Raw genomic sequence first — 20,240 nt, 5'->3', positions numbered from 1 at the left:
AAAACATCTGGAAGACCAAAGTTTGGGAATAACCGCTTTAGACTATGGACCAAAACACACTGCAGAAGGAGTCCAGTTTGACCCTGCTTTAAACTGCCCTGGCTCAATGCTAGGGAATTCTGGAAGCTAGTTTTGTAAGCCTTCTCTGTCAGAGCTCTGGTGCCACAATAAACTACAATTCCCAGGATTCCCTAGCACTGAGCCAAGGCAGTTAAGGCGGTCTCAAACTATTATTTCTGCAGTGTGTTTTGGACCTACGTTTCCAAGGAAGGAAGTGGCGAAATCACCTCTGAGGCTTCCTCTCCAGCGAAATCCGTGGGGTTGTCATAAGGCGACTTGAAGGCCCACATATTCACAGTCTGCCTTTGCTTCCAAGCAAAGTCGGTTTATAATGGGGATGCTGGACCTCAGCCTCAGAGGATGGCCATGGCAAGCCTCCTCTGAGCAAACCTTGCCAAGGAAGCCGTGTGATCGGTTTGCCTTAGGGTCACCATAGGTAGGAAATGACTTGGAGGGACACAACCATCCATCCATATATGTATATGTGTATATATGATTCCCCACTTGGTCGTGAAACCCAGTGTATAACCCTGGTCGAGTCACACTCTCTCAGCCTCAGGGGAAAGCCATGGCAAGCCTCCTCTGAGCAAACCTTGCCAAGAAAACCCCATCGTGGGTTCACCTTTAGGGTCACCATGAGTAGGACTTGAAGGGGCAGAATCATCCATATATATATATATATATAGAGAGAGAGAGAGAGAGAGCTTTCCAATATTTAGCATACAGTACTCTCACTGAAGTAACCATGCACAGTATGATTTTAACTCATTTTCCACAACTGATATTGTTCGCTCTAACATGCCACTCAGCAGTTAAAGCGGTGTCAAACTGGATTAATTCACCAGTGCAGACGCAGCTATTGACTGCTTTCATTGCCTTTTTTCCCTTTTTAACCCGAAGTTGGGGCTGTCACTAGATGGCCTTAACTCTATACCTTCATCAAGACAGTCAGGGGGCGTGGTCTGTGACAGACACCCAGAGCAGTGTCTTCCTCCTGCTCTAACTCGCAACTTCTCATTAGTGTACTCGCTCCGTCTGTCAATGGACGCTGGCCAATCAGGGCCCTGCATGTCTCGCCCCTTTGTTCTCATTGGCCGGTCGGTTTTAACTTCTCATTGGTGGATCGGCTAGGAGGCGTGGCTCGATCTTGGTAAAAGGGATGAAGCGGAAGCCGCAACGAGAGGAGGCGAGAAAGGGGCGTGGCTAGCCAAAGGACGTGCTGAGGACACGCACGGAGGGCGTGGCCCCACCTTAGTCATCCGAGTGGAGGGGGAAAGAGGGCGTGGTTTTCAAACGGACCAATAGGGAGCGAGAGGAGGAGAACCTTCGGGGAAATGAAGTTGGTGGCGAGGAGAAAGGGGAGGCGTGGTTTTTAGAGGAGGCGGAGCTTAGGAGCAGAAACGCAGGGATGTTTTTAAACCTATCCAATAGCAGGCGAGGGCAAAAAGTGACGTGAAACTCTATGAGGAGGGGCGGGGCAACAAGGAGGAGCCTAGGGGGAAATAGAGGGATATTTCTAACGCCGACCAATAGGTGGCGAGGAGGGAAGGGAGGCGTGGTTTCCAGCTTAGTAGGCGGGGGAATCGGAAGGGCACGATTTCAAAGCTAACCAATGGTCGCCGAGGAGGAGGAGAGAGTGAGGCGTGGTGGTTCCAAGTGGGAGGGGGGAGAGAGAGAGAAGGGGCGGACTGAGGGACGTCACAGCGGGCCAATGGGCGTCGCGGAGAAGAGCGAGGCGGGGCTGTGGGTGGGCGGGGTCATGAAGAACCGGGGGAGGGGGCGTGGCTTGGGGAAAGCGTCCAAAACCAAAAGTCCGATGCGCGCCTTTTTTCGCTTTTCCACAGTTTCCTTGGGCGCATGCGCAGTGGCTCCTTTCCCTTCCCCCTCCGTCGTCGTCGTCGTCGTCGTCGTGGGCGCCTCTGCTGCCGCCGAAGCCGTCCTTCCCTCCTCCTCCTCCTCCTCCTCCTTTCTGTCAGCGGCCACCTGAGGCAGCCTCCTTCCCTCGCCAGGCCAGGCCCTCCGGGGAAGAGGAGGAGGAGGAAGGAAGGAAGGAAGGGAGAGAGAGAGAGAGAGAGAGAGCAGGCCCAGGCGGCGGCGGCAGCAGAGACAGCCACGACGACGACGACGACTCTGAGGTAAAAGACCCTTTCAAGCTCCTGAGGGAAGAAGAAGTTCACACAGAAGGAGACAGAGATATAGATCCCCCTCACAGGGCTTTTCTTCATTTTTAACAAGAGAAAGAATTCCTCCTCAGGAAGTTTTATGGCACTTTTATGGAAAGAGGGGCAGAAATGAGGGACAACGAGGAGCTTTTATGTATATAGATATATAGATATATGTGTGTGTGTATATCTCATATAATATTGTATATGATATATATCACACATAGATATAAGGGAAATGGGGACAACGAGGAGATATATATATATATAGGAAAACGTGTGACATAAAAGAGTTTTATATATATATATATATTAGTATTATTTATATATATATGGGTAAATGTATGACACTAAAGAGATACATATATATATATATATATATACACACACATATATAATGTAATATATATATATATAGGAAAACGTGTGACGTTAAAGAGTTTTATATATATATATATATATTAGTATTATTTATATATATATGGGTAAATGTATGACACTAAAGAGATACATATATATATATATATATACACACACATATATGATGTAATATATATATATATAGGAAAACGTGTGACATTAAAGAGTTACATATATATATATGTATTATTTATATATATATGGCTAAATGTATGACACTAAATAGATATATATATATATATAATGTAATATATATATATATATATATATATGGGAAAATGTATGACATATCTCCTTGTCACACTTTCTCCCATATATATATATATATATATATGTATATATATATTAATATAAGAGATGCTTTTAAAGTCTCTCTGAGAGACTTTGTGGCTGAAGAAGCTCCTTGTGAATAATAATAATAATAATAATCCCTCTCATTTTTGTCAGTTTTTTTAAATCGCATTGTGGGTTTTGTTTTGTTTTTGTTTTTGTTTAGTGTTTGCTTTTTACGCCGTAAACTGCTTTGGATCCCAATTTTTGGGGCTGAGAGGCTGGGTACAAACATATAAATAAACAAACAAATATCGTGGCAACGTAATTCTGTTTTAATGTGCCTCTTTTCTGTGTTTTTAACCGTACTCTTCCTTCAATATCGTGAGCTCAGTTCTGGGGAAAGAACCCGATATAATTATGTTGTTGTTGTTGTTGTATTACTTATTATTAACATTATTATTATTAAAATTATTTATATAACCACCACAAACTTTTCAGACAGCGCTTTAGGAGGTAAAATAGACATAAAACCTGCCGGCGTACGATCTCCGAACCGAACAAAGGTATAAAATAAGGCAGCGCATAGCAAAATAATAATAATAGGTGATCCAGTCCATTGCGAATATATAACATTGTAATATTATCATGAAGGATATAGTCATATATCGTCTCCTGGGATCCTAGAATATAGGAATGTTCTTAATAGGAGTATAGTTTTTGAGTTGGACCAGATGGTCTTTAGGGTCCCTCCCAAAACTATTGTTGTTGTTTATTTGTTGTTGTTTATTTGTTGTCGTGTGCCTTCAGGTTGTTTCTGACTTACGGCGGCACTGAGGCGAAGCTATCGCGGGGTTTTCTTGGCAAGGTTTGGTCAGAGGAGTTTTGCCATGGCCTCCCCTTGAGGCTGAGAGAGTGTGACTTCTTCCCCAAGGCCATTCAGTGGAGGTCGATGCATATAGGTATACAGCATCCCTCCATATTTGCAGCTGTGCATTAATAGGTTCTCTCTAGGAATCTCTAGGTCCTCCAGTGCAACTCTATGGTTAACTTTAACAGTTGCATGGAAAGACCTAGAGATTCCTAGAGAGGACACTCTACTAGGCCTTTGTAGCTCCTTCAGTGCAACTCTATGGTCAACTTTAACAGTTGCATGGAAGGACCTAGAGATTCCTAGAGAGGACACTCTACTAGGCCTTTGTAGCTCCTTCAGTGCAACTCTATGGTCAACTTTAACAGTTGCATGGAAGGACCTAGAGATTCCTAGAGAGGACACTCTACTAGGCCTTTGTAGCTCCTTCAGTGCAACTCTATGGTCAACTTTAACAGTTGCATGGAAGGACCTAGAGATTCCTAGAGAGGACACTCTACTAGGCCTTTGTAGCTCCTTCAGTGCAACTCTATGGTCAACTTTAACAGTTGCATGGAAGGACCTAGAGATTCCTAGAGAGGACACTCTACTAGGCCTTTGTAGCTCCTTCAGTGCAACTCTATGGTCAACTTTAACAGTTGCATGGAAGGACCTAGAGATTCCTAGAGAGGACACTCTACTAGGCCTTTGTAGCTCCTTCAGTGCAACTCTATGGTCAACTTTAACAGTTGCATGGAAGGACCTAGAGATTCCTAGAGAGGACACTCTACTAGGCCTTTGTAGCTCCTTCAGTGCAACTCTATGGTCAACTTTAACAGTTGCATGGAAGGACCTAGAGATTCCTAGAGAGGACACTCTACTAGGCCTTTGTAGCTCCTTCAGTGCAACTCTATGGTCAACTTTAACAGTTGCATGGAAGGACCTAGAGATTCCTAGAGAGGACACTCTACTAGGCCTTTGTAGCTCCTTCAGTGCAACTCTATGGTCAACTTTAACAGTTGCATGGAAGGACCTAGAGATTCCTAGAGAGGACACTCTACTAGGCCTTTGTAGCTCCTTCAGTGCAACTCTATGGTCAACTTTAACAGTTGCATGGAAGGACCTAGAGATTCCTAGAGAGGACACTCTACTAGGCCTTTGTAGCTCCTTCAGTGCAACTCTATGGTCAACTTTAACAGTTGCATGGAAGGACCTAGAGATTCCTAGAGAGGACACTCTACTAGGCCTTTGTAGCTCCTTCAGTGCAACTCTATGGTCAACTTTAACAGTTGCATGGAAGGACCTAGAGATTCCTAGAGAGGACACTCTACTAGGCCTTTGTAGCTCCTTCAGTGCAACTCTATGGTCAACTTTAACAGTTGCATGGAAGGACCTAGAGATTCCTAGAGAGGACACTCTACTAGGCCTTTGTAGCTCCTTCAGTGCAACTCTATGGTCAACTTTAACAGTTGCATGGAAGGACCTAGAGATTCCTAGAGAGGACACTCTACTAGGCCTTTGTAGCTCCTTCAGTGCAACTCTATGGTCAACTTTAACAGTTGCATGGAAGGACCTAGAGATTCCTAGAGAGGACACTCTACTAGGCCTTTGTAGCTCCTTCAGTGCAACTCTATGGTCAACTTTAACAGTTGCATGGAAGGACCTAGAGATTCCTAGAGAGGACACTCTACTAGGCCTTTGTAGCTCCTTCAGTGCAACTCTATGGTCAACTTTAACAGTTGCATGGAAGGACCTAGAGATTCCTAGAGAGGACACTCTACTAGGCCTTTGTAGCTCCTTCAGTGCAACTCTATGGTCAACTTTAACAGTTGCATGGAAGGACCTAGAGATTCCTAGAGAGGACACTCTACTAGGCCTTTGTAGCTCCTTCAGTGCAACTCTATGGTCAACTTTAACAGTTGCATGGAAGGACCTAGAGATTCCTAGAGAGGACACTCTACTAGGCCTTTGTAGCTCCTTCAGTGCAACTCTATGGTCAACTTTAACAGTTGCATGGAAGGACCTAGAGATTCCTAGAGAGGACACTCTACTAGGCCTTTGTAGCTCCTTCAGTGCAACTCTATGGTCAACTTTAACAGTTGCATGGAAGGACCTAGAGATTCCTAGAGAGGACACTCTACTAGGCCTTTGTAGCTCCTTCAGTGCAACTCTATGGTCAACTTTAACAGTTGCATGGAAGGACCTAGAGATTCCTAGAGAGGACACTCTACTAGGCCTTTGTAGCTCCTTCAGTGCAACTCTATGGTCAACTTTAACAGTTGCATGGAAGGACCTAGAGATTCCTAGAGAGGACACTCTACTAGGCCTTTGTAGCTCCTTCAGTGCAACTCTATGGTCAACTTTAACAGTTGCATGGAAGGACCTAGAGATTCCTAGAGAGGTGTCTTTTCCATATCCACAGGGGTCTTGTGCCCCTAACTAACCCTAGAGCAGTGATGGTGGACCTTTTGCAGACCGAGTGCCCAAACCGCAACCCAGACACCACTTATTTATTGCAAAGTGCCATTTCCCTCTGGCTTTCTAGTAATGAACTCTGGCAAACTCAGTGCTGGGGCAACATCATGCGTGCCCATCATGCGTGCCCACAGAAAAGGCTCTGAGTGCCACATCTGGCACACATGCCATAGGTTTGCCACCACTGCCCAAGAGAATAGGGAGGGACAAGTGTAGATACATCTTTGTTGTTATGGTGACCCTAACATGGACACACACACACACACACACATATATTGGGGTTTTCTTGGCAGGATTTGTTCGGAGGTGGTTTGCCATGGCCTTCCTCTGAGGCTGAGAGAGTGTGACTTCCCCAAATTCACCCAATGGGTTTCCACGGCCGAACCGGGACTCGAACCCTGGCCTCCCAGTGTCCTAGGTTTGTGGATTCAGAAGCAAATTCAGGGCTAGGTCATAAATGGTAGGAAAAAGTCCCGGCTCCAGCTAGAAATAAAAACTTCCAACATTCAATAGCAATAGCAGATACATTGCTATACCGTTTTCTGGTGCACTTAAGCACTCCAGAAGCAGTTTACAATGTTTGTTGTTTATTTGTTATTTACTTACTAGTGTGTTTATTTTGCAGGAATTTAGGACAGCTTTCTCATTGAGAAATATCTCTCTCTCTCTCTCTCTCTCTCTCTCTCTCTCTCTCTCTCTATATATATATATATATATATATAGAGAGAGAGAGAGAGAGAGAGAGAGGTCCAAAACACACTGGAAATAATCCAGTTTGAGACCGCTTTAACTGGCCTGGCTCAGTGCTAGGGAATCCTGGGAATTGTAGTTTATCGTGGCCCCAGAGCTCTTTCTGACAGAGAAGGCTCAAAGTCTCACAAAACTACAGTTCCCAGGGTTACTAGCATTGAGGCAGGGCAGTTAAAGCGGTCTCAGGATGGGTTATTTCTGCCGTGTGTTTTGGACCTTGGCCTGAGGATGATTCATTGGGCGGCGATGACATTCCCAGGGCTGCCATTTTACTACAGCAAAGCCCTTGTTACTAATTAACATGCGTTTGCCATTTACGAAGGAGGCGGAGGCTGACGGTAGGAAAACAAAGGCGCCGGAGGTGAAGGTTTGGGGTACCGGCTCCACATCCCTGGGTCCAAAACACAGAATTAATCCAGTTTCAGACCCCGGCTCCATGCTAGGGAATCCTGGGAACTGTCGATGGCCTGATTCCCGCTACCTTTTAAACCGCATTTCAAATTGGTTTGCACTGGTTCAAATGACCCTGGCTCCCACTTGAAGCAATTTGGAGGGGGGGGGGGGCACTCACTAGACTCATTTAACCGGCATCATTTTGACCCTAATTTCTTTCCAGCGTAGTTTTGGATAAATCGATTCTGCGTAAATGTGAACCAGAATTGATTTAAATTTGCCCTTCGTCCGGCCAGAGCGGGTCCATTTTGAACCAAATCGTTCGTGATTGTGGACCACAATTGGGTTGTTTTACAGGGGGAAAATGCCATCGGGACAAATGTAGTGGGAACCATGCTCCACCGTCGAATTGGCCCATCAATTCAGATCGGAAACCAATTCATTTGTAAGTGGGAATGAGGCCAATACTGAGCCTTCTCTGACAGAGAGCTCTGGGGCTACAACAAACTACAGTTCCCAGGACTCCCTAGCACTAAACCAGGGCAATTAAAGCAGTCCCAATCTGGATTATTTCTGCCACATGTTTCTAATCCATCCCTACGCTGTACGAAGCCCTGAATAATATGAGGCCTGGTTCCCTGCAAGGCACCCTTTTAGGTCCATTTGGTTTCTGAGGTTATCGAACGAAAGAGAGGGAGGCTTTTAAGACGGGTGGCGTCTGCTTCGTGGAACGATCTCCCCCCAGAGATTAGACATGGGCCAACCATTGATTTTTATTTTTAGGCAGATGTCGAAGTTGCGTCCGTTTACGAGAGACTCCTGCATAAGGAGGTCAGCCTTTCAATGCGTTTTTACCCGTTTGGATATCTCAATACAGCGCGCAAGTCTTGCTTCTAAATACAGTCAGCCCCAGACTTCATTAACACAATATCTCTAGATCCTCCAGTTGAACTTTATGGGCAACGTCTGCAGAAATCACGCCGGAGGGCTTAGATCAGTGCTCCCCAAACTCTGTCCTTTAAGAGAGTTTTGGACTTCAGCTCCCAGAAGCCTCAGCCACGTTGGCCAACAGTCTGGGATTCTGGGAGCTGGAGTCCAAAAGCCCTTAAAGGGCACAGTTTGGGGACCGCTGGCCTAGATATTCCTAGAGAGACCACTTCATTAGACATCCCTAGGTCCTCCATTGCAGTTCTGTGGACAACGTCTGGCAGATATTGATCATAGAGTTGCACTGGAGGACCTACAAATGCCTAAAAAGTATACTCTCTAGGCATTTTGAGGTCCTCCAGCTCAGCTTTATAGACAAGGTCTGTAGAAATCACGCTGGAGGACCTAAGTATTCCTAGAGAGAGCACAAGTATAGATGTATTTATGAAATAACTGCAAATACATAGCACACACACACACACACACAAAGATGTGAATAGTGAGGTCAGTGAGAATGTTGTGTTGTAATTCTTTGCCTCCTTGCCCAGTGCTGTAGCCATTCCGCCACGCTGCTTTTGGACCGGCGCTAATAATGCAAATGGATGTCCATGGGAAGAAGGGTCAAGGCTCACTCCACCGCATTGCTTTCTGTTCCTGAAATAGAAAGGGAAGTGAGCCGTTTCCTTCCTCTTGGATACAATGGCAGGGAGGTGAAGACCTCTGGGCTGCATCCACATTGGAGATATAACCCAGTTTGGCACCACTTTAACTTTTCTGGCTCAAGGCTATGGAGTTCTGGGAGTTGGAGTTTGTTGTGGGGCCCAGAGTGGAGGTCTAGGTTGTCCAGTGCAACTCTATGGTCAACTTTAACTCAAAGTTGCACTGAGAGTCCTAGAGAGAATACTCTACTAAGCATTTGTAGCTCCTCCAGTGCAGTTTCTATGGTCAGTGTCTGTTGGATGTTGACCACAGAGTTGTATTGGAGGACCTAGAGATTCCTAGAGTGGTGTCCTCTCAGGTAAAAACAGGGTGTTTTTGTTATTTGCGGTTTTTCCATATTCACGGGGGTCTTGTGCCCCTAACCCTAGCGAATAGGGAGGGATGGATGTACACCTGCAATGTCCCTTTGGGTTGGGGAATGTATGAAGGACAGGCATCTCTCTTAACAATGTCCATGACAGTGACTGAATTCTGCCATTCAACTTCTTGTTGGGAGGAAGGTGCCTCTGTTTCCCAGCCGCGAAGTTGAGTCGCTGTGTTTTTCTGGAGTTAGAAGTCTGGGTGAGATAAGATGCCAGAGGCGGAAAAAGGAGAATAAAGGTAAGGAGAAAAACAGGCTTCGTTGTGTAAGATCTGATCTGTGTCAACAACTTCTTGAGGGCTCCAATTATTTAAATCAGCTTGGCTGCTCTGATGCTCTTGAAATCATTTTCGCCACCGACACATTTTGCACACAGAGGGATGCGAAAAGGTCTCTTCCGCCTTGCGCCGCTGAACACGCAACCTCAGTGGTTGGGAATACAAATCTCAAAGCAGCCATTAAGTTCCCTCAAATCTAAAGATGTATTGTTAAAGCGAGAATTATCTAGGCCACTGGTTCCCAAACTTTGGTCCTCCAGGGGCTTTGGACTTCAGCTCCCAGAAGCCCCCGCTAGCTTTGCCAACAGCATGGGATTCTGGGAGCTGAAGTCCAAAACATCTGGAGGACCAAAGTTTGGGAACCACTGAACTAGGCCATAGTACAGCAGGCCCTCCACATTTGCTGGGGTTTGGGGCAGAAGATCTCTCTGGAATTGAAAGAAACACACAAATATCACATTTCTTACCTAAGAAAGCACCTTTCTAGGAATATCTAGGTCCACCAGCACAACTCTATGGTTAACTTCTATGGCTGAAGTTGACCATAGAATTGCACTGGAAGGCCTACAAATGCCTAGAGAAGTTTAGGTCCTCCAGTGTGACTCTATGGTCAACTTTGGGTAGACTCTTGCTGGGGGAGCTAGAGATTCCTTGGCAGAACATATAAATCAAAGCTGCAAAAGTCAAAGCCAAAATTTGGAGAAACAAGTGTGGATTGTGAGAGAAAGATTGGTTTCAATTCCAGGTGGGAAAACTCTTGGTTTGGGTCTCCAGCAGAGCCCCCTTCATTCCTCTTGGACCTCTCAAGCAAATGGACCTATCCATTCAACCTAAGGCCCTATACAGACAGGGCAAAATAAAGCTGCTTCGGGTCACTTTGGAGGTATGCTGTTTAAATGTTGCATGCGTCCTAAGAGTCTGGAAGCCGTGCCAAAGCCACGATCCAATCCTAAGCACTGGAGCACAGCTTTAGTGCAACTTCCAGACTCTTAAGATGCATGCAACATTTAAACAGCATACTTCCAAAGTGGCCCGAAGCAGCTTCATTTTGGCAATCTGTACGGGGCCAAAGTTAATGCATTCAAAGGCTGCCATCTTTTTCTGCTGCCTCAGCATCCGAAGGAACTGGTTATGCTAAGTGGCTTTCTCTTGTCGGACAACCCTTCCTCCATTTTATAGCCAGGAGTGCTAATTTCCCCAAAGGCAGGCGACTTCTAAGGGTTTGAGTTGCAAGGAAGGTGAAAGACGATTGCGTTGGTCTGACTCTCTGACAGCAATCTGTGCAGCCAGGATCTCCCACTTTCTGTGCTTTGCAAAATTAACGCCGAGGGTTAGGTGCAATCCTTTGGTAGTAATATTAATCCCTCTACCTCTGAGCATGAATGTTCCAGATTATCTACCGTCGCAGGTGGTATGGTTGAGAGGTCAGGGGGATCCCATTACCTTCACCCCAAAACGGAGCCCTTTCTTTGCCAGTCGGAGTCGACAACGTTGGGATCGAGCCAACGATTGACCCGGCTTCGTCAGCCGTAAGCACTGGCTAAGCAACGAACGAGGTTATGATGATGCTGATGAATAATAGAAAGCTCTTATCAAACCTGCCTGGTGCTTTATGGAGCGTCAAAGGATAAATCGTTGGTCCTCAGAGGATGCCATTTAAAATCTGATACCAGAAGATAAAGGGAAGAGAGAAAGAAAGCAGGTTTGGTGGGGAAAATAATAAAGCAGAGGTATGTACATCCGTATTAGATTCAGTTATGGGTACTTGGGTTTAGAGAGGGCTAGGCAACTTGGGTCCAAAACACACTGCAGAAATTATCCAGTTTGAGACCACTTTAACTGCCCCGGCTCAGCGCTAGGGAACTGTAGTTTATTGTGGCCCCAGAGCTCTGACAGAGAAGGCTCAATGTCTCACAAAACGACAGACAACATTCAGGGGAAGCTGTGATGGCCATTTAACAAATGCAAACAAAAATCCATCAGTGCTACCTTTATTTACCAACCGAAATGCACAATAGATTTGTTGCAAGCTTGCGAAACTCCTTGGGCTTCTGATGGTGAAGAAGAAGCCCATGGAGCTACAAAAGCCTGCAACCATTATTTTGTGCATTTTGGTTGGCCAAGAAAGGTATCACTGATGGATTTTTGTTCACAAAATGACAGTTCCCCGAATGCCCTAACATTGGGCCAGGGCAGTTAAAGTGGTCTCAAACTGGATTATTTCTGCTGTGTGTTTTGGACTTTGGTTTGACTCTGGAGACTAGGATTCAATTCTCCGCTCGGTCATGAAACCCACTGGGCAAGTCACACTCTCTCAGCCTCAGGAGATGGCAATGGCAAACCCCTTTTGAACAAATCTCACCAGGAAAACCCCGATGTGTGGCTCTAAGGCACACAACAACGACAACCATCCCTGTTAATCTTCTGGATGCATGACATTTTTGGATGGAGGGACAGACAGACAAACATGCCAAGTCTCTTCTCCTCTCCTCAGCCTTCCCTTTCAACATTTGCAACTATGCTGGGAGTGAAAAAGTAAATCCTGTTCCTGGCATTTCGAAGGGCCTTCACAGCGCCTACCAAAAAAACCATGCGTGTTTTCTTGACCACAAAAATGGCCGAGAAGCTTTGGCCATGGCCAGCCCTTTCTGACTATGCGTCCTGTCTCAAGAATGCGCTCTGTATATCTGGACACATGAATATTCAGGAAAGCAGGTGATGTAATCCAGGCTATTTCTGTCCCTGCTGTCCTTAGCCGGAACCTAAAGGGAAGAAAACCATGCTCTTGTCTGCGTCGTCTGTGTCGTCTTTTCTTTCCAATTAGCACTCCGTTAAGGTAGCCCACTCCGAGAGCAACCATTTTGTTCTTGGAAATCTTTGGAGTCGGGAGAGCAGTCGCTGACCCACACAACAACGCACACTCGCAGACCACCATTTGTGGCCATTGCCCCAGCATCGACCAATCGAGTCAGCATAGTTTATTAGGCCAGGCTATCTTTGTTGACACACTTGCAGAAGACTCTTGTGATGTTTGGAGATGTGCGTATGCATGCATACCTATTTCTGCTCCTTTGTTGTTGTGTGGCTACAAGTCATTTCCGACTTATGCTGACCCTAAGGTCTTTCTGATTTGTCCTTTCCAACTTATGCTGACTTATCTTTTCTTGGCAAAATTGGTTCAGAGGAGGTTTGCCATGGTCTTCCCCTGAAGCTGAGAGAGTGTGACTTGCTCAAATATATCGAATGGGTTTCATGGCTGAATAGGAATCAAACCCTGGTCTCCAGAGTCGCAATCCAACGCTCAAACTACTATGCCATGCTGGCTCTTCCAGTTTCTGAATGGTCTCCTCCTTTTAACTTTCCACCAAAAGGTCTGTTTGACAGCAACCAAACCATGAGAAATCAAGAAGTAGGATTCCAGCTATATAGACGTACTCATAAAATGGGTTTTTTTAGCATTTGAACGCAGCGTGTGTTTACACTGAATCCGAGGGTGGGCCCAGGTTTTTGGTCCATGTATATTTATCTCCCTGTTAAGAATGACAGCGACAAGGAAACAGGTTGGCTAAGGTCCTTCCAACAAAACAGAACGAAACAACCGCCTCCAGCTGCTGAAATCACCTTTTCCCTTCTGGAACCACCTTGTTGTCGCCAACCCACCAGGGAACACCATTTATGTAACACACCTGAGGTCCTCCGTCTCCAAGTGCAGTGTCACCTTAAGGATGTGCTCCAGGATACACCTTGGTGTCTATTCTTCTTCCAATGAAGAAGCCGGCGGAGCTTCAAAAACTTGTGTCATGTATTTTGCGCATTTTGGTTGACCAGTAAAGGAATCAGATGAAGAAGCCGCTGTAGCTTCTAAAGCCTGCATCCTGTCAATTGTGCATTTTGGTTGTCCAATAAAGGGATCAAGTGAAGAAGCCAGTGGAGGTTCAAAAGCTTGCAATGTCTATTTTGTGCATTTTGGTTGACCCATAAAAGGGTCAGATGAAGAAGCCGGTGGAGGTTTCAAAACTTGCAGCATGTGTTTTGTGCATTTTGGTTGTCCAATAAAAGGATCAGGTGAAGAAGCCGGTGGAGCTCTGAAAGCTTGCAATATATATTTTGTGTATTTTAGCTGGTCAATAAAGGAATCTGGTGAAGAAGCCAAAGGAGGTTCGAAAGCCTGCAATGTGTATTTTCTGCATTTTGGTTGGCCATAAAGGAATCAGGTGAAGAAGCCAATGGAGGTTCGAAAGCTTGCAATGTATATTGTGTGCAAAAAATAAAAGGATAACTGTTTTGTGGCTTTGGGGTGTTTTTGGACTTTTCGACAGACTGCGGAGCAGGAGGGACGAAAAGAGGAATGACTGTCTCATCCAAAATCCACAAAATGGAGATAGCTTTCTTGGCCAACCAAAGTGCACAAAGCACATGATGCAAGCTTTCAAAGCTCCACTGGTTTCCTCATTTGAAAGCTTTGAAAGCTTGCAGCATGTACTTTGTGTGTGTTGTTTGGCTCTATAAAGGTGGCTTTGTGGATTTGGGGTGTTATTGTACTTTGTTGTATTGTCAACAAGTCTCTACCCCCCCCCCCCCCGGAAATGTTTATTAGTAACTCAGTACAAGTATGCCTTCTCTGAACCAATCTTGCCAAGAAAATGATAGGGTTTGCCCTAAGTCAGAAATGACTTGAAGGCCCACAACAACAACTGTAGTGTCTATCATGCACAGCACAAAATATTGTGGCGGCACTAAGCAATCAAACTACAGTGTGAGTATACTCTGTGTTGGCAAATGTTCCCAACACAAAAAACATTTCTGGTCCCAAGCATTTTGGAGAAGGGTGACCCAGCCTGTATGTAAATAAGAAAGATATACCATAAACTAAAACTGATCAGACCCATCAAAGAGGGCATAAAAATCAGGTGCCAAATATCATAAAAACCTCCCTTATCCAGAGGACCTTTGGGAATGCCTCCTTGGCAATAGGCTGAAATGGAGCGCAGGTCCTGGAAAAGGAGGACCTGAATGGAGGATATTCTGGAATGCCTCCTGGATGGAAAGCAGAAAGGTAGACCAGGTCATGGAAAAGGAGGACCTAAATGGAGGATATTCTGGAATGCCTCCTGGACAGAAGGTGGAAAGGTAGGCAGGTCCTGGAAAAGGAGGACTTCAGGTCACTCTGAATGGAGGACCTTTGGAATGCCTCCTGGACAGAAGATGGAAAGGTAAGCAGGTCCTGGAGAAGGAGGACTTCTAGTGTCACCTTGAATGGAGGACATTTTGGAATGTCTCCTGGACAGAAGGTGGAAATGTAGGCCATGTCCTGGAAAAGGAGGACCTGAATGGAGGACATTTGGGGATTCCTCCTGGACAGAAGGTGGAAATGTAGGCCAGGTCCTGAAAAAGGAGGACTTCTGGTGTCACTGGGGTCCTTTATGCTGGGAAGACTCAGCAAGCAGCTAGACCTCAATGAGGTCCTTCCTATCCTTTTGCTCTGCAAACCTCTCCAAAAGATGAGAAGCAATGGTTTTCTAAGGAATTTTTTTGGCCAAATCCTCCTCTTCCAGACCACTGGACATCCCCTTGCCCCACAGCATTTGATCTGAGCCCCCCAATATGTGAAACTGAACCCCATTTTCCCCCTGAACCCCATTGGAAACAGCCACTTTCTGGTGCTCCAAACCTCTCCAAAAGGAGCCTTTGTTGTTGTTTTTAAAAGGGGGGGTCTGCTCCCCTTTGCCTTTCTTTTGCACCCCATCTTCCCTTGGCACCCCTAAAAGAAACTTCCAAGCCTTTCTTTCTCTCTCTCTTTTTATTAGAGTTCACTTCTTTTCTTTCCCTCTCTTGTTCCATTTTTATGCACAGGAGTGGCATGCTTTTTGGAGAGCTTTTTTTTTTGGAGAGGAGGAGGGATTTGTAATGCAAATCAAATTAGGCTCTTGGGGGAAAAATCTGTAAAAGGAAGGGGGAGGACCCAGTTTTTTGGGGAGGGGTGGAGGAAAGAGGGTTTCTGCGCATGCTCCTCAGGGTGGCTCCATGTGTAAGAGAGGTGCATTGAGAGAAGCCAGAGGAGGAGGAGGAGGAAGGAAGAGAAAAAGAGAGGGAGCTTTTTTGGGGGGCTCCTTTCACCCCACCTTGGAAAGGAAAGAGAGGGAAGGAAAGGGGCAGAAAAGAGACCCCCAAATCCCTTGGGTGCCTTTGCATCAACTGAGTGGCTTTGGTAAGTCCATCTCTTGCAAAGTTTTCTTTTTTCTGCGGGGGAGGAACTGGGAGGGCCCTGGAAGTTGGCTTGCAATATATATTTATATATATGTGTGTGTGTGTGTGTGTGTGTGTGTGTGTATATATATATGGCTGCCACACGTGCAGAGAAGTTGCAATAGATTTGTTGCAATAGATTTGGTTGGATATATATATATATATAGGTTGCAATGGATTGGGTTGCAAAGAGATGTACCTCCTTGGTTGCAGTATATCTGTTTGGGTTGGTTCCAGTTCATTGGGTTGAAATATATATATCTCTTCGGTTGCAATAGATTTGCCTGCAGTTGATTGGGTTGAAATGTACATCTCTTTTTGGTTGCAATAGATTGGGTTGAAATGCATATTTATTTGGCTCCAACATGTGTGAGTAGTTGCAATAGATTTGTTGCAATAGACTTGGTTGAACACATATAGGTTGCAATTGATTTGGTTGCAAAGTGTAGCTGTTTGGTGGCAATAGATTTGGTTGGAATATGTACCTCCTTGGTTGCAGTGTATATGTGATGGAAATATGTGTATCTGTTTGGCTTGCAATGCAGTTCATTGGGTTGAAATATATATTTATTTGGTTGCAATAAATTGGGCTGAAATGTATATCTATTTGGGTGCAAATGTGTCCTGTTTGGTTGCAGTACATTTGGTTGAAATATATATCTATTTGGTTGCAAAATGTGTATATTTGGTTGAGATACACACACACACACACACACACACACATGTATATATCATTGCACTGTGTCTGGTTGCAAAATGTATGTATATATTTGCTTGCAATGTATTAGGATGAAGTATCTCATTGGTTGCAATATGTTTGGTTGACATATCTGTTTGGTTGCAATGTATTTGGTGGTTATATGTTTGGTTGCCAAATGTATATATTTGGTTGCAAAATATGTATGAACACACATATATATTCACACATACACATGCATATCTACAAGGGTGGTGAGGAACCTTAACTCTTTGCAAGTCTGTGAATCCTTTCCCTCCAAGTAAGATCTCCACTTTCTTAAGTTGGGGAGGTCTGAGTTGGGGATAAAAGGGAGACTGCAAATCCATTTTCAGCATCTAGATGGGTGGAACAAAACAGGGGCTTGTTTGTTTGTTTGTTTGTCTGTCTCTCTGTCCCTATTTGGGGATGGTAGTTTGTCAAGATGTAACTCCAGGCCAGTTTTGATTTTGGGATGTGTGTCTTTTCTTTTTGAAATGGTGGATGAAAGAGAGGAAGCCAGAAGTGAGTTCTTCTGAGGCTGCTTCCTGTCCCTCTCTCTCTCTTCCCTCCCTTGGCAATATATATATATATATATATATGTGTGTGTGTGTGTGTGTGTGTGTGTAATTTAACCCTTTTTGGTTGTTTTGGTGTAGGGAGGGAATAAAAAAGTTTCTGAAAGTTTTAAATGCTTTTTCATTTTGTGTTTTCTCTCTCTTCCTTTCCTGGCCAGGCTTGCTAAGGCTTCCTCTTCCACCATCACACCTTCCCTTCCAGCTCAGGAAGAAAAGACCAAAGCAACACTTTTGCAAAGTTAAAACCAAGGGGGACCCCTCCTTTGGAGGTGCATGGCTTTAAAATGGGAGCCCAATGTATTTTTAGGGAAGGGCCTTACAATTTTTGGGGTACCCAGAGCTGGTTTTGGAACCTGGAATATTTTCCTTCACTTGCCAACAGTATGTAGTAGTTGCCTTAATTCTGGACAGTGGCCATGCTGGGGGTCTCCTTGGGGGTCTAATAATAGTATAGTCGGACGGCCACATTTACGGCGTTGACTTTTGCAGCTTTGATTATGTGCGGGTTTGAGTAATACGTCCTTTCTAGGAATCTCTAGGTCCTCCAGCGCAACTCTGCCAGAAGTTGACCATAGAGTTGTGATGGAGACTCTGGAGAAATCTAGGCATTTGTAGGTCCTCCAGCCTGATTCGGTGATCAACTTTGGACAGCTGTTGACCTCAGAGTTGCACTGGAGGACCTGGAGATTCCTAGAGAGGTGTTCCCATAGGTAAAAAGAATAGTGTTTTTTGTATCCACATTCACGGGGCTCCTTCACCCCAAACCCTAGCAAATGTGGAGGGACCACTGTAGTAATAGTAATATAATAATAATAATAATAATAATAATAATAATTGTTTTTCCCCACTTCTCCCTATGGCTCTTTTGGGGGAACCATTGGCCTCATTCCCACTTACCAAAAAAGCAGTTTATGATCTGGATCAATTCAACAGCGGAGCATGGTTCCCACTACATTTGCCCCAATCGCATTTTTCCCTGTAAAATAACCAAATGAATTGGTTCAAAATGGACCTGCTTCAGCTGGCCAAAGGGCAAATTTAAATCGATTCCGATCCGCACCTGATTCACATTTGCGCAGAATCAAATTATCCAAAAGGACACGGAAAACATCAGCATTGAAAAGCCGTGGGTTAAATGGCTCTAGTGTGTGGCCCCCCCTCTCCGAATTGGTTCAAGTGGGAACAAGAGTCATTTGAATTGGTTCAAACTGATTCGGTTTAAAAGGTAGTGGGAATGAGGCCTTAGCTGTCTCCTCTTGGCACTGAACTTGCTTGGCATCCAGACAGAATTTGACACCAGAGCAAGAATCTCTCCTTATGTCCAGATGTCCTTTGCCATTTATTATCGTCCTTCCAGAGGTTTTCCAAATGCAGAATGGGATGGTAAGGGGGGTGGTTAAAGTGACCCCTCTTGCCCCATACCTGTCTGGCATAAGTGCCCCACTATCTTGCCAACCTCTTCCATCACATTTCTCCACTCCTGGCCTTCATCTCATTCCCTCTCTCCATTGCATTGTAATATAGGTTGAGTCTCCTTTATCCAGAATGCCAAAATCCTCTGAAATATAACCTGCAGCAGATAGGATTCATTGGTGGGCTCCCATCCGAGGACTAACCAGCACTGACCCTGCTCAGCTTTGGTGCCTTTAGGGGAGTGATGTCCAAACTTTGGTCCTCCAGATGTTTTGGACTTCAGCTCCCAGAATCCCAGACTATTGGCAAAGGTGGCTGAGGCTTCTGGGAGATGAAGTCCAAAACACCTGGAGGGCCAGAGTTTGGACATCACTGCTTTTTAGAGTATTTGCGCCCTAAAAAACATGTTTTGTAGTTGTCGTTGTGTGCCTTCAAGTTGTTTCTGACTTACGGAGACCCAAATGTGACCCTATCCTTGGGTTTTCTTGGCAGGATTTGTTCAGGGAAGGTTTGCCATGGCCTTCCCCTGAGGCTGAGAGAGTGTGACTTGCCTAAGGTTTCGTCTCCAAGACGTTTTGTGATGGAAATGTGCAAATATTCCAAAATCTGGACAACTCCAAAAAGCTTCTGACCCCAAACGTTTCATCCCCATCGCAGTTGCCCACCTTTCTTTAAAACAGCGGTACTTGAACTTGGGCCTCCCAGAAGTTTTGGACTACAGCTCCCAGAAGTCCTGGTGGTTGAGCCAAGCTGGCTGGGGCTTCTGGGACTTGAAGTCCAAAACACTTCATGGAAGAAAGGTTGGGAACCACTGCAAAGATGGGATCTGAGAAATGAAGATGGGAATCCCATCACCCTAATATCTTCTCAAGCGCAACATGGTTTGAGTGTTGGACAAGGACACTGGAGGACCAGGGTTCGAATCCCAGTTTGCTATGTAAACCCACTGGGGGACCTTGGGCAAGTCACACTCTCTCAGCCTCAGGGAAAGGCAAGGCAAACGTCCTCTGAATAAATCTTGCCAAGAAAACCCCACGATAAGTTTGCCTTAGGGTCACCAAAATGACTCAAAGGCACACAACAAACAACAAAATGTCTTCTCATGCTCCTGGGACCACAGTGTGAAAGAGCTCTTGCTTTCAGGACCCACTTGCAACCGATCAGGAAGACGATAAGAACAGGATACTGGGATAAATGGGAATTTTTTTGCCTGGTCTCATATGGGATTTGGCTGGTATTTGTCACATCTGGTGATGATTTGGGTAGATGTTCACATTTTGGGTAAATTATCACGTTTGGGGTAAACTTTAAAAGTAATCCAAGGAGATTGAAGACATTGGAATAGTGCAATGGGACTGCTTTTGGACTTCATACTCAGGGGTCCTTAGTTGTGTATTCCTGCGTGGCTGGAGGTTGGAATAGATGCCCCTTTAGAGTCCCTGCCAACTCTATAATTCTACATCTGTGAGGCTACATCTTGTGGATTTTGCTAAAATTGAACCTTTGGGGCCTCTGCTTATATATCTATATCTATATATATATATATGTCTCAGACTACTATATATATATAGTCTTAGACTTTTGGGTGGGAGGAAAAAAGTGTTTTAAGTTGGCAACAAACT

The 20,240-nt window shown here is 45.1% G+C and overlaps 1 protein-coding gene across 3 annotated transcripts in view; it reads left to right on the top strand.

The window, feature by feature from the left end:
- Positions 1 to 2,035: 2,035 nt before the first annotated feature.
- GATAD2A (GATA zinc finger domain containing 2A) overlaps positions 2,036 to 20,240 on the top strand; it is a 51,750-nt gene continuing 33,545 nt past the window's right edge. Inside the window, exon 1 of one of the 3 annotated variants that reach the window (XM_089535571.1) lies at positions 2,036 to 2,195. The gene's annotated coding sequence lies outside the window, so the exon portion shown is untranslated. Of the gene's footprint in view, positions 2,196 to 3,417; positions 3,479 to 15,717; positions 15,875 to 20,240 lie in introns of those variants that run through there. The other 2 variants (XM_089535572.1, XM_089535570.1) reach the window with 2 other exon arrangements.

This window comes from Sceloporus occidentalis, unplaced genomic scaffold (genome assembly GCF_023333645.1).
Source record: "Sceloporus occidentalis isolate IW3139 unplaced genomic scaffold, rSceOcc1.0.p SCAF_8, whole genome shotgun sequence".
Lineage (NCBI taxonomy): Eukaryota > Metazoa > Chordata > Lepidosauria > Squamata > Phrynosomatidae > Sceloporus > Sceloporus occidentalis.
Note: the sequence above shows the minus strand (reverse complement) of the source record. Positions and strands in the feature narration are given on the sequence as shown.